Source organism: Canis lupus, chromosome 8 (genome assembly GCF_011100685.1).
Source record: "Canis lupus familiaris isolate Mischka breed German Shepherd chromosome 8, alternate assembly UU_Cfam_GSD_1.0, whole genome shotgun sequence".
NCBI lineage: Eukaryota > Metazoa > Chordata > Mammalia > Carnivora > Canidae > Canis > Canis lupus.
Genome location: NC_049229.1, coordinates 41,428,705 through 41,446,528, shown reverse-complemented (window position 1 = coordinate 41,446,528; position 17,824 = coordinate 41,428,705). Strand labels below are relative to the sequence as shown.

Genomic DNA, 17,824 nt, shown 5'->3' with positions numbered 1-17,824 from the left:
GTCAAAGGCCGGGAAGAAGAGATGGAGCAAAATCAAGAGTCAATCTTGTGGATGTTAGAAGGGTTACAAAGGCATAACTTGAGATTGATGAATTGAAGAAAAAACCAAAGTGTGAGGCATGAGGGCTTATAGGGGGATAGAAGGCAAAGGTTAGCTAAAAAGGACTTTGTAGTTACTATTTGAATTTCGTACAAAGGTACTGGTAATGTACACTGCACTTGCACTCCCCTTCAGATGACAGAAAGGGAGCCTTTTAAGGAATACCTATCTAGCCTACACCCTTGTTTTCTGAGAACTTCCTATGTGTGGGGAGGGGTGGTTGTGGTTCTCTTTCTCCTCCGTGGACTTCTAACATGTACATCTAAAAAGGGAGTAATCCTAGCTTCTGTTTTTCTAGTTCTTGTGTTTAGTCCCTCTAGAGGACTGTTTGGCTCTTGGGTTCCATGAAATAACCCTATATCTTCCCATAAACCCCTCCTTTGCTTAAGCTAGCCTCAATGTTTTTTTGTAACTTGAAATCAAAGGATATCTCAATGAGATAGCATACATTCCCCCAAATCACTCTTAGTGGTGAAGTTTTTTTCATGTCCCTTTATCTTAATGTACTATTTAATGGGGGAGGGAGGGAGAGAGGAGAAGGGAAAGTGGGTGGAGGAGAAAAGATCTGTAACTAGGACATCATTTCCCTTTTTAACCAGGGATGACAGAGGTAAGGAGAGGACCTTGAGGGACGCCTGGGTGGCTCAGTGGTTGAGCGTCTGCCTTTGGCTCAGGGTGTGATCCTGGAGTCCTGGGATCGAGTCCCACATCAGGCTCCTTGCATGGAATCTGCTTCTCCTCCCTCTGCCTGTGTCTCTGCCTTTCTCTCTGTGTCTCTTGTGAATAAGTAAATAAAATATTTTAAAAAAAGAAAAAAGAGGGAACCCTGGGGTGGCGCAGCGGTTTAGCGCCTGCCTTTGGCCCAGGGCGCGATCCTGGAGACCCGGGATCGAATCCCACGTCGGGCTCCCGGTGCATGGAGCCTGCTTCTCCCTCTGCCTATGTCTCTGCCTCTCTCTCTCTCTGTGTGACTATCATAAATAAATAAAAATTAAAAAAAAAAAAAAAAAAAGAAAAAAGAAAAAAGAACCTTGAGATTCATGTGAAAGGCTACCTTTGGCTCTGTAAGGCTCTAGAAGAGATAAGCTAGTTGGGAGATGACATAGTACAGAGATCGAGAGTACAAATTCTGAAGTCAGACTACCTGAAGTTAAATCCTGGTGCTACTATTTGCTAGATGTAGAACCCTGGACAAGTTGCTTAACTTCTCTTTGCCTAAGCTTTCCATCAATAGAGTAGAGATAATATAGGGTTGTTCTGAGCATTAAGTGACATAATACATATAAAACAGTTTGTGGAATAGTATATAGCACAAATTAAGTTTTAAAGAAAGGTTAGTTGTTATTACTGCTGTACAGAAGCTTATATAAACATACTTAACAACTTGGCAAACTTCATCTTTAACATGCTTAGTAGTTTTTATTTAGGAGAATATTCATGAGTAACACAGAAGAAAATCATAGATTGGGCCTTAGATACATTCAGAACTGTATGTGAAAGTCCAAATGGCTCAATAGCAAGCTAAACCTGGTTCCAGACTAATAGTTTCATTTACTAGTTGGTTATCTCACTGGATCTGGATAAAATTCTCCTTTTCAAGTACTGGCCTGTCTGTAAGTATACCGGGGGTTGTTCGGCTCTGAGGAGCAAGCTTCCAAGGAGAAGACCCACACGTAGAAGTCTGAAAACTGGCTCACATGGCCTTCAAACTACAAACATAGGAACTCTTTAAAATCATCCACTTTATTGCTTATGCAGCTAAAAAGGAACCCAGGTATTTAATAAAGATAGGATCTATGTGTAAAACATAAAACAAAACAAAACAAAACAAAACAACTTAAAAAATCCCTTTCAAAGTTAAACTGGTTGAGCAAACATTTTAGAAGAATTATATTCAGTAATGGGTGTTTTTAAAGTATTTTGAATTAAGTATTTTGTATAGATTCTTCATTAATCTTTTTCATTTTGCATTAGTGAAAAAGATAGCAACTTATTCCGTTGTGTTGAAATACTGTAAGATATGCATAATCACTGCATGTTGAGAGCTCAGGGCCTCTTGCCTTGCTGGATATTATTATTAATCAGTCTGAGCCAAATAGCTGGCCAATGGAATAAATGGAAAAATACAAATGTAGGATAATGTGGAACGTAGTTTGGGTGAATGGACAGTGAATATTATTAACAAAATATAATTTTGTATTAGTACAAAGAGACATTAGCTAATTTCACCAATTTCACAATATGTAACTTATATCATGTCAACTCTAGAGGATTATGGTAAAGTGACAGCAGTAGTGACATACACATCTTCATGTTATTAATCTTTGTAGGTGGATAAAGGTCCTGGGACACGCCAGCTGATGATGCAAATAAACATACATTTCAGTGATACTTTTTCCTATTCATTGTTTCTACATTATCTTGGAAGATGTTTTTTCCCTATTTTATAAAACTGCAGAGACATAAGCTCTCCATATGAACTTTTATAACTTACAGAAATAAACTAAAAGGGATTTTTTATGCCTTTTTGTATTCAAATAATATTTTCAATGTTGCTTTTACTCTGTGTCTGGTGTATTCACTGAATCACTGAATCTCAAAGTTGGAAAGGCTTTTTTTGGGGGGGGTCATTGTGTTGGGTATCACAGCTGGGTGCATTGTTTGGTCCTCCTCTTCTCTATCTCCTTCTGCCTCTCTCCTTGACTTTACTTTCTGTTGCATATTTCTGGTCTCTGGGATCTAGTTAGAAATCATGGCTTAGTAGAGGGTCAGGTACAAATGTATGACAACAGTGAAAGGATCTATAACTTCATTTATATTGCATAGTATAACTACTGCTTCACAATAAGTCTGTGAGGTAGATTGAACAGGTAATATGCTTGTTTTATAGAAAAAAGGTATTAGAGTAAAGGAATATTTTATTTATTTTTTAAATGGGCTCCATGCCCAGCAACCAGAGATCAAGACCTGAGCTGAGATCAAGAGTCAGATGCTTAACCAGCTGAGTGACCCAGGCATCCCCAAAGTTGTGTTTTAAAGGTGAGGTAGAGCAGTAAGTGGCAGAGCTAGAACCAGAGCCTCTGATTCTCATTAAGTGTTTATTCCATCCAACTGACTAAGCAGCCTGATTGTCTAGTTTTTTCAGGAGTATGACATGTCATATAAGGAAAAGTCTCATGAGAATGGGCCCTTGTGCAAAAATATCAAATAGAGGATGTTAAGGCAAAAAGTGAGAATCTATTTATGTTGACTAGAAAAGTGTATGTATGGACATGTTAGTATAATTCTGGGGAATGAAACAAATGTGATTCTGAAACCTATATTCAGATGGAAACTAAATAAGATTTTGATTAAACATAACTTTAGGGCTTATAAATTTGCTCTTTTTTATGATTTGCTCTTTTTTATGACTTATAAAGTCATAAATTTGCTCTTTTTTATGATTCATATTATATTTCAAATGACAAAAATATTTCCAACATAACAGAATAGTATAACAGCCATGTATACATCTTTCAGATTTGATGAACACTAATATTTTCCCATATTTACTTCATATTCCCTCTCCCCTCATTTGTTTACTTTAAAGAAATAAAACAAGTTTGCTTTATAAAACAAAGCAATTACTCTGAATAATGATAAAGGAATAGATAGCAAGGATTATAATTGTGGATATTACAGAATTCATGATTTTCTCAGTTTTGTTAAATAGAGCATGGTATACTAATCTTCTCAAAGATGGGAGAGTAAAACTAAAACATTATGATCTGATCTTTTATTATATATGACCTTATGTATATTACATATCTTTTTACATTACTTTGTATATATTAGATCATTAGATATTTAAGAAATAAAAGTAATGACATTTTACTTTTATTTTAAAAAGTAAATTTTAAAAGAACAATACACTTTAAAAGAATACATTTTAAAAGAACAATACACTTTCACCGGTATGTGTTAATTTCACAACTCTATGGGGTAGGCAGGGCAAGAAAGGGCACTGAGGTTCACAGAGGTAGTGAAAGGTTCAAGGTTACCTCCTGTTCACTTTACTATTCTTTGAAACTACTGTAATATTCACATAGTGAAAGATACTTTGTTATACACAGGATGCTTTCAGATAAAAGCTGTTTATCATTTTTTATCTAAATATATAAATCTGTTTGGTGGCTGCTAAATAGGAATCATAAAAACTTGACATTTTGTACTTTTCAAGTTTGAACTATCTTCTCACCATTGCCTCTGAGGGGATGCTGGATTAGATGCCAGTAGCTTCCCTTTTCTCAAAGAGCAGCACATCTTAAAGAGATAATTCTTCCTTCATTAACAATTACAGTTTTAATTAGATTTGAATGATTAACCATTTCTTTAAAGATAACTGAATACTAGCATTAGTCTTAATTTACTAGCACTTTTATCCCTTTTCACTTAAATTATTAAGTACCTACCCATCATTCTCTTAGAGTACCAATATTATATAAAACCATTTTACAAGAGAGCTGATTTAGTACAAAATGTTAAAAATTTAAGGACTAGGTGACAGAAAATAGAACTGTTACTTGAAGCCCCGAATGTCACAAAGTCTAGAACCCGTTTTGTCTCTACTGCTAACTGAGAGGACTCTGAAAAGCAAACATCACTTTTTGGGGTCTCATTATCCTTATCTGTATAATAAGAACATTTGGACAAATGTTTTTTCTAGCTCTAACATTCACTGATTTGAACCACTTGAAGTGAGTGGAATCCACTTTAAGCACAAAGGTATCATTCTTTCCTTCCTTTCTCTCTCTCTTTCTTTCTCTTTTGTATTTTAATGGAACACTGGCAGCTTGCTGCTGGTGTGTTCCAGTTCATGAGTTGTGATTTCTGTGCCTTTTACCATTTGTGATCCTTTTTTCCACTACAACTATGTTAACATCAGGGCCACAGTACCCTAGCAGCTTCCTGAGGGCTGAGAATAAATAGAACTCTCAGCAGGCAAAGAAAAATACCAGCAATCTAAGAAGCCAGCAGGTGGAGGGTGGAAGAAGAAGCACAATTTAAGATAGCTTCGACTGAAACTGCTGGGGGAAATAAATAATTTCAGCAACAATAACAACAAACAGTTAAAGCACTAATGGAGACAGGCTTATACCATTAAAAGGATGTTCTATGAAAAACATGATTTTCAAGTTTAAAAATTTAGCAGATGAAGGTGAATATAGTGCCTAATACAAACCCAATTAGTGGCCTGAAAGACTAAGTGGTAGAAATATCTCAAAGGAGTGCCGCGGAGCCTCGGTTGGCCTCCGATAGCCGGTCCCCCGCCGTCCCCGCCGCGCGTCGGGACCGGGGTCCGGTGCGGAGAGCCCCTCGTCCCGGGAAACGGGGCGCGGCCGGAAAGGGGGCCGCCCCCTCGCCCGTCACGCAAAGCACGTTCGTGGGGAACCTGGTGCTAAACCATTCGTAGACGACCTGCTTCTGGGTCGGGGTTTCGTACGTAGCAGAGCAGCTCCCTCGCTGCGATCTATTGAAAGTCAGCCCTCGACACAAGGGTTTGTTAAAAAAAATTTTTAAGAAATATCTCAAAGGAATGGGGGCACCTGGATACTTCAGTCAATTAAACATCCAACCCTATTTTGGCTCAGGTCATGATCTCAGAGTCATGAAATTGAGCCCCTAGTCCGGCTCTGTGCCCCTCAGGGAATCTGCTGGAGATAGGGGAAGATGGAAAGGAGAGGAAGCACTTTTGAAATACATTTACAAACACATGTATAAAACTATACAGCTAAATCTAAATGAACAATGATCAGATAAACTGGGAAATTACAATGTATGTACTAAAAATGGATTTCCCCAAAGTTGTAGAAACACACTGTAAAAGAGAACTTAATAGTAGTTTAGAATTCAAAGCATTTTCTCAGCAATATCTAGAAGCTTAGGGATTGGAGGAGATGGAGAAAGTGAAAGTTCACTGGTATAGGGACACATAGAGGAAATAGGAATGCCTTGGAGGAGGGATATAGTTAACATCTTTTAAAAAATATAATGGTGGAAAGAATAGTGGAGAAGTGTATATTTGATTATGAATATATGAAATTAGAAGGAAAGTATAAGGAGAATGGTAAAGTATAGCAATTCTTCCAAAATAGTAAGGGGGCAAAAGGAAACAAATAGTACCTGGATCAAACCAACAAGAGGAAAAAGGACAAGGAGGAAATAACAAAATTGAATACATTGCAAAAATAAGATGGAAGAAAAAACATTAAGGGAATAATTTATAGCAAACTTCATGGTACAGCAAAATAAACTTTATATCAGGATCAGTGTTATAGTAATTTAAGGCTGGTGCAAAATTGAGGCTTTTTTTTTTAAAAAAAGCTCAAATTTCATTTGAATGTCATTCACAAAGGATACACTAAAAAATGAAAGACTGAAAAACACTGATAGGGCAAAAAGACACCAGCCAAGTGTAAATAAGCAAAAAAAATCAGGACTGGAATATTAATGTCAAAGTGGAATTTAAGTTAAAAGAACTAAAAAGGATAATGAGAGGCAACAAATTGTGATAAAAGTCAAATTTGTAAATTTGATATAATGTATGGCTCTCTCAGAAGACAAGGTATCATTTTATCTAGGCTTCTTGATTGCCCTGCCAAATCCCTGCACATTGTAGGCACTCAATAAATAAACTGAATTAACCCTGGCCTCAACTCAATCTATAGTACCTTTGGGAATAGAGAGTGTACCACTATTACAACTATAATGTAATATAATAATACTGTCTGTAGATGGAAGAGAAGATACTACTTAGCATTTATATAATCATAAATAGTACTTTCTTTGAAAGGTTGTCATATAGAAGAGGGAGTAAATTTACTTGGTATTGGTCCAGAGGGCAGAATTAGGGCTAATGGATGGAAGAAACAGGGATAAAGACTTTGGCTCAGTGTAATGCAAAAACATCCTCACCACAACAGCCATTCAACAATAGAATGAGCTGCCTCATAATGCAAATAAGATCTTTCTCACTAAAAGCATCAAACAAAAACCTGATGGCTAGCTGTTAGAAATTTCTCTAATTCCTCCACTGTGTGAAAGACTGGATTTAGCTAACATCAGAAGTTCCTTTCAATTTTAAGATACTGCAGTCCTATGGAAATAACTGAAATTAATGTTATTTTCTTTTCACATATAGACTGAAGCAGAGAGGGAGAAACTGACTACAAGCACTGAAATATAATACTCATCTTGCAGATCAGACTTTTCTTTCTCTCACTTTCTGAACATTAGGAGCATTTGACTATTTGACTTGAGTAAAAAAACCAAAACCTAATCAAACCAAACCAAACCAAACCAAACCAAACCAAACCAAACCAAACCAAAAACAGGCACTTTTCCTCCCAAAGCTATGACATTCACTTTCAGCTTGGGAAATGGCTACCAATAATAATAACTATACTTTCCCTGGAATTCTAACTTAACTGTAATTTAATTGGACATCAAAGAAGCCTAAACTCAACAGAAAGTAGATAAAAGAGCAAGGTAAAGCATATCTCAAAATAAATCTCAGAGAATGCAAGAGAAGTATTCATGAGAAGCTTTCTCAATACTTTATATACTTCAATTTCCATGAAAGTAGAATAATTCTAGAAGGTATGATATCTTTTGACTATAACATCTTTTCAGATTTCAGAGGGCTTTGGGAGCCCACCTTCAGTTCAGACTTTTTTGTTTTTTAAAGTTTGTGTTGGCCTTAAATTATTATAATCTTGACTCTGACATAATTTTTTTTCCCTTTATCAGGCAGTCTACTATAAAATTCAAAACCAAGACAGAGCCTTTACCCAAGTTTAGATTTTATGGATTTCAGACACAGCATTCAGAATGCAAATGCAGTTTTATTTTAAAATATTTAATATAAACACACAGATGGACAACAGCTGCTAATTAGTTTCCTGTTTCATCTGTTACACCAACTGTGAGCTGTATCATTTTAAGATGAGTGAAGATGACAGTGGGAAAGTGAGAAAAATTCTAGGATTTGGAGATTAAGAAATAATGCCAGTTGATCATACCAAGAGCACAACGACAACAACAACAACAACAACAAACAACAAAAACCCCAGTTCTGGACATACACCAGTCATATACTAATTTCATCAGAGGTCAAGGATACATTCCGCAACTACATGTGTTTTCTGCGCATCTATTTCATGTACTGAATTAAACTCCATACTACATTTAAGCCATCACATAGTCCTTTGGTTCCACTGGGTGTTCAGGCACTATAAAGTCATGGAAAGACAGAGGAAAGCATGGTCCCTGTCTTTAAGTTTATAAGCTAGTACAGAAAATATATGACAAAAATATAGGAAAATGAATGAAATAAGCAATGAAATTAGTATTACTGGTTGAATTCAAATACATTAATTAAAATGAAAATATATATAAAGGTAAAATGTATAAATGTTGAGTGGGGCAGAATGATCAGAATTGGCATGGGAAAATCAGGAAAGGCTTTCTGGAGGAGATTACTTCCTAAGTAGGAAAATAATTTCTAAAAGTACAGTAATACCTAGAGGTCATTTTAAGAAGAATGAGTAACATTAACTGTAATAACTCTTAAGGGTGAGAAAGGCAAGCCACCAAGAATGTCTGTTCCTGAGAGTGGGAAGAATCTCTTGTCAAACACATTTGGGAAGTAGAATATTTTTGCTTGGCCAATAGAAAACGAGAGACTTCTCTTAATATATACATCTATTTAGAAATCTATCAGAAAATAAATCTATTAGTTGACTCAAAAATTAAAACTTTACATTTTGAGCCAAAGTATTTATTTCATAAGAGAAGAAAGGCAGTTTATAAAGATGACAAGAACTAAATAAATTTGGATCTAAATTTAGATCCCTGACAGTTAGAAATCTCTGCTTTTAGAACATTAGGTAAATACTAAGATGTTAGGATATGTTTAGTGCACATACTAGAAGATGTAAAACACTGGGCTTTGCCCGAATAATCACTAGACTGTGAAGTGATTGATAAACCCCTTTTAAATGTGCCAGTCTTATAGAATTCAGTTTGCTATCTCAGTGCTTACTCCCTTTCTGTTTCATGCTTTAATGTGAAGAGGCAGCCTCACAAATTGGCAGCAACAGAAGTAGGCAATTCAAATCCAAAACACCAATCTGTGACACAGCCAAGCAAGCCCAGCATGATTTGAGTGGGGCAGGCTCTGTGATGGCAATTTTCCAGAAGGGGGAACTCTTTCCATAATTATGGGAATTTCTCAGCCCTTCAGGCCTTGCAAGGCTAGAAGGTCTAAGTCAGCAGTTGGAAGCTACATTACCAAGCTGTTTTAAAACTGATGTAAAAATATAAACAGCTCGATAGTTAAAATCAGTTTTAGACATGATATAAATTCAATTAATGCGCAGATTTTAAGAAATCTTCCCTAAGTGGATTCTGTGTATTTGGATCATGATTACTGCCTATTATACTTAAGAGGTAAATATATAACATCATTTATTTAAGCCTGAGGGAGCAGCTCCCCAACTTTTTAAATTAGAGGCTTCATAAATCCATTTGGAATGCTACTCCCTCTACCATTTTATGTTTTTCTTCAGAAATATAAAACGAATTATCTCAGCCATAAAGCTTTAGTTGTGCCCTTTTGGGGGATGTGTCTCAGTCACTAATGCAATTCTGTTGTTAGTGCCATACTTTCTGGTCTGTTCCTATGGCTAAGGTTTTTGGACTCACTGTGAAGGGACCCTATAAGATTCTTCTGGACAGTTGTATATTTTCTAGGTTCCATGGAAAGAGGGTGGTATAGAAAAAAATGGCAAGGCTATCTAATCTAGGAGATATATCCCTATTAAGTACCATGCATAAAAGGTTACCAAGACACACCTTCAACATCCTAGCCTTCAATGAGCTTATGGGCTGGTAGGAAAGAAAACAACCTTGACTTAATAGAAACAAATCCTTTTTCCTCCCTGTTTAAATAACAAAAATAGCAATTTCTCTAAGAAATTTTATCAGGAAAGAGAGGAAAGGGCAAAGGAAAAAAAAAAGAGAAAAATAGAGAAGAAGCTATGTGCTCAAATCATGACTATTTTAACCAAGTCTGGCCATGATTATCTTGGCTGGAACTTAGAGTATACTCTACTCATTTACCTATTCAAACTTCCTCATTTACTATAGACTCTTCCCCATATTACGGAAACAGTAGTAGCTCATGTTGCCTAGGAAGACAAAAGGAGACTTACAGGTTATTTAACCAGCCATGGAGAAAGGAATACTAGGGCATCTACTATTCCATATTCAAGGTAGAAATAGGATGGTGCTTAGAAGGAGTGTATCCCTATAAACTCACACCAATTTGTGCCAATTAGAAATCTCTAGATTTGACCAGTTTCATATTCAGGTCAGACTCCGTTCTCTCTCTTTTTCTGTTACCACCTGACATTTATTAAATAGCTACCATGTGCTGACACTCACTGTTCTAATTGCTGAGGATACGACTTGTTTGAAAACTTGTTTTACATGCCTACCAACAGTTGAGGACAGCAGTTGTTTTATTTACCACTTCACCTCTGCTATCAACATAGCTTTGTATATGTCAGACACTCAACAAATGGTCATAAAATGGATAAAATAAAAATTTAAAGATACGTCAAATAATTATGGGTATATGCCAAGATTTAGTTATACAGGTGTTCACTGTATAATTAAGAAAGGTTAGGTACAACCTAATATCTGACATCAAAGGACTGTATAAATAAATAACATTAAACTTTATACTGAGAATAATATATAGGCATTTAAATGATATTGCAGAGGACTATGTAATAATATAGACAGATATCTATGACACACTGAGTGAAAAAGAAAAGTTAAAATAAGACTATGATTCCTCTGTTTTCATATACTCCCACACATATGAACTGTACACACAGAGAATTGAAGAATGGAAGAAGAGTAATACTGGGTAATGGGATCAGGTATTAATTTCCTTTCTTTGCCTTTTTTGGTGAACGTATATTCTCTAAATTTTCTTCGTTAAACATTCATTTGTTCTAAGATTAAAAAGTTAAATTAAAAATGTACACTAGAACATTTAGAACAATGGCCCAAGTGCATAACAGAACTGGGCCAGGAATAGAAGATGATTATGTTTTCTCCAATCTAAAATCTTTCAAAGTCTTACCATGAATTACTCTGTAAACAGTATTAAAAGATACCACGTAGTCAGTACAAAGCTGACAACTTCAGGTAAGTCTTTTTTGCACAGCTGATTTGTAACTCACAGGTTATGTTCCCAGAGTCTCTACATAAAATTGGTTGTATGGAACTTAGAACAAATTTCTAAATAAACATCTATAAGTACTATAGATGGTGGGTATGATTCGAGGGTAAACAAACCAACCTTAATTTAGCTCATAATGTTATTAGTATATTGCTGAATTACTCTTTAGTACTAGCCTAAATTATGGAAGCAAGATGGAAGACTGAAGAAAGAATACTGTAAAGCATTTTCTTATGAAATCTTCCTACCTACCTTTCTTTAGTCTTTTCCTGCTGTCAAATGTACTTCTTGCTAGACCCCCAGTATCTTGCTATGCTAAGAATCTGATGTGGTCATGCTTAGTTAAGAGTTTGCCCTCTGCCAAAGAACTTCAAGTTCTAAGTGATTCGCTTCTGTTCATTCAGGACAGTGGATTTACCCAGATGTTGGATGTCTGGTTTAAACTCATGTACATTAATATGCAAACAACTCCTTCTCAGGTAAAATGCTCTTTAACACAGTTGGATCTTTAAATATTAGATTATTGGAAAATACAGCAAAGTGAATAGAACACATTTAGCTAGTGTATGGGTTATCTGGGCTTAATAAAACATGTCTCCTCAATAGGCTGTATCTTTAGGGTTGGGGAACAAGGAGATTAATTGTACCACTAAACTATTCTCGTGCTTCCATGCCTTTCACCCTTTCACTTCTCAAAATGCTTTTTTCCCCTTCCCTTCTCTTAAGGTAGTGACGGAGGAGCTTTATATGGTGAGTAGGAAAAGGTAATAATAGGGGTGACCATTTGTGAATCTAAGTCATTCATAAGTTGAGTAATATAGGCCTGACTACCAAATTGTCATATATTCACATTGTGTGCAGGCTCTCTTCCCATATTTTCCTCTCTCCTTCATCCTCCCACTCCTGTAGAAGATATGGTGAACTTGGTATAACTAATTACCCAAAAGTAATAAATGCTGCAAAAGCAGCCCCAGCAGCTGTGGGAAGAAAGGTAAAGGAAAAGATTATAAAAGGAAGACCATAATAAATCCTCCTGCCATTTTTCCCATGTCTAAAATCTATGTATCACCTAAAGATTTGGATTTTGTCATTCAAGTCCTTATAGCTCATTTATAATTACAGAGTCAATATGTAATTCACAATTTAAACTAAATTTTCCTCTCTGGCTTTTGAAATGTTCATAGCTACTATTTACTAAGGGGTTTTATTTATTATAAATGGAGGCAGCGTATTTAGTTTAACCTTAATATTAATGAAATGTGGATGATAACTCCAGTTAAAAGGGTAATAGGATGGTAGAGCAAAAGAAGGGACCTTGAAGTTAAGACAGGCCTGGGTTGAACTTACTCTGCCTTTACTAGCTGTATGACTTTGAATGGGTTGATTTTTTTAAGCTTCAGTATTATTATCTCCAAAATGGGGATAGCCAGCTCTGTATTTCAAGAGACTTAAATAGGATACATACATGAAAGAATGTACTTAGTGATATATATACACACACACACACATATATGTAATGGGTAATATGTATGTATGTAATATATAATACATATATGTATATATGTGTATATATTACAAATATAATAAATATGTAATACATATATTGGTTAATATATATAGGATAATATGTAATATATATATCTATATATGTAATGGGTAATATGTAATACGTATATACGTGTATATATGTATATATATACACATATGTAATGGGTACTCAGTAAAGACTGACATGTTTGCGGTAAGGAGACTAGAGATTGGCTAGGGAGGATGGAGAAGGAGTGGATCAGAATTGAAAACTTTCCTCGTACTCATAACTGTCTTTTTAATCTCTGTAGTATCAAAGACTGGTACAATGCCTGACAGAGCATAATTCCTTGTAAAACTTTGTTGAATTATTAGAGTCTGATTATCCATATATAATATAATCTCAATTCTCCCACAGGTACAGAATATGCACTTTAGAAAGGTAGCGGAATAGAGGGTGAGTTAGAGGGGAATAAGACTTGCGGCATGGATACCAGTTAAGATACTAGTGTCATATGTCTAGGCAAAAGTAAATGGAACCCTGAAATAAACCAGGATGGTAGGAATGAAGATATGGGAATGTAGAGGAGAAACACTAAGGAGGGAACGTCTATATGACTCAAGTATAGGGTGAGTGAAAGAGAGGGGCTGTGATGACTCTTGTTCAGGTTTCTTCTGGATTGGGTGACTGGCTTGTGGCAGTCACTGAGACAAAAGAATGAAAGGAAACGGAACAGGGAGGTAGTGGGGAGGGGTAGTGAGAGAGATGGGGCGTGGTGAACTTAGTTTTGGACAAGTTGAGTTTGCAGCATCTATTGAACTTAAAAGAAAATGCACTTAGTACGGAGGTTGATCTAGGCACGAGCTCAAAACAGAGATAAGATTTGGGAGTCATTAGCATAAGGAATTAGAAGGACACAAAGCCAAGAGTGAGCCACAGGGACCCCAAATTTAGGGAAGGAGCACAGGAAGAAGAGTACAAAAACCAAGAAAGGATAGACTACAAATGGAGCTTGAAGAAATGGAAATCATGTATTGCTAGAGAGGGATGTAAAATTGTAGTAGAGAGACCTAATAGTGGATTTTGTAGGTATTTTATTTGTGTTTATAGTCACATATCCTTTTGATGAGGTTTTGTGATCCAGATGAAGAGAAATCAACATTGACACTCTTCTGTTCTGTGTAATAGCCTTTACAATGTCTTTTGACTTAATCTCTTTTTAAAAAACTCTACTCCCACATGTGAGTTTAAACTCTGGAACTTTCCAAAACATTTTTATTACTAGTCTATAATTTCTGGTACATTTTAGCACATATAATTGCAAAGGCATGATCTAATGTCTGCTTCTGCTTTGTATCTTCAATAGCCTTCGTGTTAAAATCCATAGTAGATGAATGATTAGATTGACAAAATCCTTATTATTTTCTGTGATCCATGGACTAGCAGCTTGGTATCCTTGGGAGTTTGTTAGAAATGCAAAATCTTGGCCCACCTCACTTTTGTTAAATCAGACTCAGCATTTTAAATAAGATCTTCAGGTGATTCTCATAGGTACATAACACATACTTCCCAACTAAACAATTAATAAACAAATTATATTTTTCTTATTTCTAGTCCATCTTCAACTTTAGCCCATGTGATATACCTTGTTTAAATTATCTTTCTAAAATACTGGTTATGTCAATTCTGCTTTTAAAAAAAGTTTAAAATTAAGTGAGTTGGGTCTGCTTGGATTACAAAGCCTTTCAAAATCTGGCCTTAAATTTCTACCAAATTGACCTCTATTATCCTTCTTCCTGAACCTCCTGCTCTAATCAGTCTGGCCTGACCCGAGTAGCTGTTTATTTCTACTTCTCTACTCCATTTTATTCCTCTAGTTTTTGTTCATTCCTCATTTCCTATTCAATTAACACACTTTCTTTTTCTAACTATACAAATTCTATTCATTCTTCATGTTTTAGCTAACATTGTACCTAACCACTAAACCTAATCACTCTAGCACATAGTGATGATTCTCTTCTGACATATTTATAGTTATTATCTTGTCCTCATAATGATAGCTAAGAATTGTAGATTGTTAATTTCAAGAGTTAATTCCATTTCACCTCTGCCACTAACTTGTATAATGCTAGGCAAGTTATTTAATATCTCTGAGTTTCAAAATTTGTCTTTTTTAAAAAAAACTACCAGGAACCCCAACAGTATTGTGTTCCACATGTTGTGAGAAACTATGTCTTATGAAATATATCTTAATATACATAAAATATTTATACATGAATACTTTTAAAATACAGTTGTTAATTCTCAGGTATTTGAACACCCTATCTATAATCTTCACTATACTCTAGTTTTAAATAAAATGTACAATAAGCAAAGGCAAAATTTAGCCCAATTTAATCCAAGTAAGTTATAGAGTCTTAATCTTCAATTTTAACATTTATTATTAAAGTTATGGTTGGTGATAAGAATAAGAGTGGAGAAGTAGAATCATAGAATTGAAAACTTGACACCAGCCTTTTTTTAAATATAAGAATAGAGCTCTTACTTCCTACTTTTATCTGTCATAGCTGAGCAGGGGTTCTGGGCTTGCTGACATTCTTGAGCTATTTCTCTTCCTGCTTTACACAAAGTGTAGTTTCTCCCATGACCCTCTTGTTTCCCTGGAGAGCTTCACAGAGAGGCTTCTGTATAACATTTGCTTTCATTAGCAAAAGGCTACATAGGAATGAGAAGAATGAAGAGGGAGGCAACCTTCACAGAGTATCAACAGGCTGAGATTAAACCTTGTACCTACCTTGTTCTCTTTGCTAAACTCCCAGCATAGATTTCCATTAGAACAGTTATAAAATCTTTCCACCCACATTCCACCTCTGCATTCTAAACCATTTACTCGGGCCTCTTCAATATAGCACTCTAAGACTGAGAAAGTCTAGATTTGCACTGTTGTATTTTTAAAAATTGTTCAGTTTTATGGACGATATTTCCATCGGAGAAAAGGATATACACTAGAGATTTGCATATTCTCACAATTGCCTATATCTTGCTTATTATTTTACTGTTCTTTATATGCTGTTTTCAAAGTACATTTTGGAGTTATATGTAATATCGATATTAATTATTAGTAAATGTCTCTCATAAATTAACAGTTTGGGCCCCAGACAACTAAAATTATTAGCATATCAACATGAGGCTTTCAATGGTGTACTGATAGCATATAGAGTATATCAATAAGCATTTTTTTAAATACAAAAGTACAAAAATTGGAGGAGTGGACAGAATTATAGTCCAGAACAGCTTAAGGCAAAAGATGAAAAAAAAACAAAAAAAAACCCCCAAACAAACAAGCTTCTTTTACCTTATAATATTTCTTAGAGTTCATTAATGCACTTGAAGGCAGGGCCAGAGGCAGTTGTGGATGGGAAACAAATCCTAAACGATCTGGTGAGTTGTCCTCTAGAATTTCAGGACCTGCTCTGTGCTTTTGGAACTCTTGGGTTCCTCTTATCTCTTTTGGGAAGTCAATTTTTGTCCTCTTTAAAGGTGTATCTACATCAGGATAACTTTTAGGTTTATATGAAAGGACAGGTTATTGGTCAGGCCCAAATTCAAATAACCACTCCACCGCCCCCCCCCCTCCCTTTTTTTTTCCCAGTGGGTTTTTTCTATTCCCTTCTAAGGACTAGGGAACCTGGGTCAGGGTGATACTAAGTAACCTGTGACACTGTCTTCACCAGCATGGGTTCTAAGTTGGCTGGCTACTTAGCTATGACCTTCTCTAGAACTAAGCATCCAAGTAAATACAAATGGTGAAGATTTAAAAAGTAATGACATTTGAAAATATGTCTAAATAGCCTCTATTTCAATATCCTCGAGAAAGAAAAAAAAAAAACAGGAGGAAAGAAGAGAACTTTAAAAAGTGAAAGAACATAAAAGCTACTCCTTTTCATGTTATTGGTAGGATGCTGTGTCCAAGGTTTGCATTAGGTTTGTGTCTAGGTTGAGCTTAAGCTGGGGTATAGGTGTCAGAGCAGATCTTGTGAAATGGTAAGTAAGGCAGAGCCCCTTCAAAAGCACATTTGCTGGAAAATTCCTACCTTTCTCTGGGGAAGAAGGATTCAGACAGACTGAGCTTTACTTAGTTACAAAGTAACTAAGTGATACAAAGTGATAAAGGAAAGGGGCAATTATGGGCAGCAGATACATCATGCTTCACTCAGATTTGTCTCCTAGCTCTGTCTCCACCAGGCTGACCTTTGAGGATTACTAAAAGCAGGCATGCCTCTTGTGAACTGGAAATCCTGGTGAGAGAGGGCTGAGTAGTGCCACATGGTAGTGGGATGCTCTGAAAGAGAAGACTTGCTTTTGATCACATGTAAAAACCCTGCTGGACGTTCATAGAAATCCTTGGGGAATTTAGCAGAGGGCTGAATTAATTTAGAATATAGAGTAACATGCTCTTAGATATGGGCAATTCTAGGCAATGTGCCTCCCTTTGTACTTATAAGTGGGTGAAGCCTAGAGTAACTTGGGTTACATAAGATACCAAAAAATCAATATAAAAGTCTTAGGAAACAATTGTACTTAAATTGCAAAGGAGCAGTTAGTGTTAATTTTAACATTCTTTATCTTCTTATTCATATCTTTCCTGCCTTTCTTGAGATAAGTGAGTGTAAACAGGAATAATACCATCACCATTAATTCCATTAGAATAAAGCCAATGCAAACAAAAAAGATCCTTGTAAACTTAACATACTCATAGGAGAGCAAAAATATTTCTCCTATTGTAATAGACAATATCTATCCCGAAAGGACATAGACGTGTTCATTAATTCTTTGGCTTCTGGAGAATGAGATGAGTGAAAATTATGGTATTAATTTTTTGTCTCTTTAGCAACAGTTCTACC

At 35.7% G+C, this 17,824-nt stretch overlaps 1 protein-coding gene and 1 long non-coding RNA gene across 16 annotated transcripts in view; one reads left to right on the top strand and one right to left on the bottom strand.

The window, feature by feature from the left end:
• The window catches only part of GPHN (gephyrin), a 625,991-nt gene that overhangs the window by 35,894 nt on the left and 572,273 nt on the right, over positions 1–17,824 (bottom strand). The window lies entirely within an intron of this gene.
• Positions 1–17,824, top strand: part of LOC102152902 — a 110,767-nt gene that overhangs the window by 43,833 nt on the left and 49,110 nt on the right. The gene's annotated exons all lie outside the window — the stretch shown is intronic.